Source organism: Guillardia theta, assembly GCF_000315625.1.
Source record: "Guillardia theta CCMP2712 unplaced genomic scaffold GUITHscaffold_19, whole genome shotgun sequence".
NCBI classification, from domain to species: domain Eukaryota; class Cryptophyceae; order Pyrenomonadales; family Geminigeraceae; genus Guillardia; species Guillardia theta.
In genome coordinates, this window is record NW_005434655.1 from 408,661 (window position 1) to 409,729 (window position 1,069).

The window sequence follows — 1,069 nt, forward strand, 5'->3', positions numbered from 1 at the left end:
GTACCTGGGTGCCAGCAGTGCTGGTTCTTTTCGGGCTTGTGTTTTGTGTGTGATTGTGCAGCTTCTCGCTGTGGACTGTGTACCTGCCGGTTCAGCTTGTTCCTGCTTTGTTTTGCTTGAGGCACTTTTTATCTTCTGCCAGTAAATCCTATATATGTTGCAGCGTCTGAGAAGATTCGCAAACATCGCGCTGCATATGCCATGACTACTCCTCCTCGAGCGTTCATCCCTCTTGCCATCTCGACGGACGGTACCCTGCATCCTGACACCCTCCGCTTCATCTGGTATTTGGCGGACATCATTGCTCAGCGCTCAATGCCTCTTGAGGATGCGGCGTTTGGTCGGCACTTCGTGCCTGATGACGGACCTGCTGCTGAGGTCTTGGCTCGCAAACGCGCCGCCACCTATCAGCGCCTCACCATGCAGCTGACGCTGGAGGCGCTCTTGTCTGGTGCGAGGCGCATGACGCCCTTGCGGGCGCAAGCACTTCTCGAGCCAGAGGACAGCTCCTCCTCGGACTTTGTCGAGTCGCCCGAGGGGGAGTCTTCGCCGGAGGTCTCCGACTCCGATGGGGGAAACCCTTCGAGTGGCCCCGACGATCGGCGCGGAGCTGGCGAGGCGTCTCCGTCCCTCACTGTGACGTCGGGTGCCTCCGGAGAGCTCGACACCACTGGGGTGCTTGCTGCTGGTCCGAGCTCGCCTGCTTCCTCCCCGGCATCGGTCGGGTCACGCCGGTCCTTGGGCATTGCCGCGGCGTCGCCGCCGTCAAGGGCGGCTACCACTGACTCGGCTACCGCTGACTCGGAGGCTAGCGAGGAGGACTACCTCGAGCGGTACCGTGTTCATGTGTCCAGCCTCCCTCCGTCCGCTGCCCCAGGCGGAACCCCGGGCAACGCCGGCTCCTTGTCGGCGGCTGCCCTTTCTCCGTCCGCGGCCGCCCGCTTTGTGGCGGCAGCGGACGTCTCGACTGACAGTGGTCAGTCGGCTGCCTCCGGGTATCGCGTGTAAGGGATTTTATTCCTCCTGCATGCTCCTGCTGCTTGTTGCTTGATTGCTTGACCCTTAGGGT